Here is a 1217-nt window from a genome sequence, read left to right on the forward strand (position 1 = left end):
TTGAAACTAGAGGCCTTCCTGTACAACCAAATGCTCACTACAGCAATTTTAAGCTTATTTTCGTCAAAAAAGACCCTCCAGCGCATAAACGGTTAGAGATAGAGCCAAACGGACGAATTTTTTGCCCAGAGGGCTCTACTTTGACGAGGTACCCCTTAGGAAATCATAAAAAAAAATATTGTTTTCTGACTTTTTAGACCTACCCCATTTTCTTTGATACCCCCTTTTAGCCCTGTAGGGGTGGTTGCCAGGATTTGCCGTAGGCGTTTCGTTTTCTAGGAGTGAACCTTAAGATACCCTAAAAATTTGAAGTCTCTAGCACATCTCCTTCTAGTGGAACAGACAGACACACAGACAGACAGACAGGCACGAGGTCGTTTGCCCGTTAGATAGATTTTCCAAAGCAGAAGGGCGGGCTAAAAAGTATGACTGCTCGATCTGATCCCCTCTGCGCGCTCGTTGGCTGCCCGGCATACCAAAGTCATCGTTGACCAATTAGCGTTCAGGAGAAAACAGATCGGGCAGTCGTGCTTTCCTTCTTTAGGTTCCGGTTCGCTTGCAGCGGAATACCATATTTCAGGGGTCGCAAACTCGAGCCTTCCGAAAAACAGCGGCTGCATAGGCCACCTTGTAGGCCACACGTTCCACGAGCTCTTCGGCAATAGAGTGAAAGAGATAGAGCTAGTGGTGTCGTCCGCCGGCCTGCGTGTCTATCCTTGTCCGTCATACTGGCACTCAATGAGTGCGACAGAGACAGACACACACTGGGCCAACCCGAGCGCGGCTCTCGGGAACCTTGATTCCACCCGCACAGAAAAATTCAACCGATCCGCGTCTGACACAAGGCGGGTGTCCCGGTCGCCGATTAGCCTGTTCCCTCCACGTCGCCGGACGGAAATCGGTCTTTTTTCGGCCTCTGTGCGCATCTGACGGAAGACCGAAAACAGGCCGATTTCAGTCCGGCGACGTGAAGGAAGCTGGCTCGTCTCTGGCCGAGGTGAGACCGAAACTTTGACGAATGATCGTTGAAATATGTCCGGCGACGTGAAGGAAACTGGATCTTCTCTGGCCGAGAAGGGACCGAACCTTTGCCGAATGATCGTTGTATGATGTCCAATTTGAAGAAGAGAAAGCACCAGTAGCGCGGCCCCAGCCGCAAAACGCAAATGTGTTGCCTGACGCGGAGAGTCGAACCCACGTCAGCCGGTTTCTCGCTC

This window comes from Frankliniella occidentalis, unplaced genomic scaffold (genome assembly GCF_000697945.3).
Source record: "Frankliniella occidentalis isolate FOCC.00 unplaced genomic scaffold, Focc_3.1 Scaffold129, whole genome shotgun sequence".
In the NCBI taxonomy this organism is placed as follows: domain Eukaryota; kingdom Metazoa; phylum Arthropoda; class Insecta; order Thysanoptera; family Thripidae; genus Frankliniella; species Frankliniella occidentalis.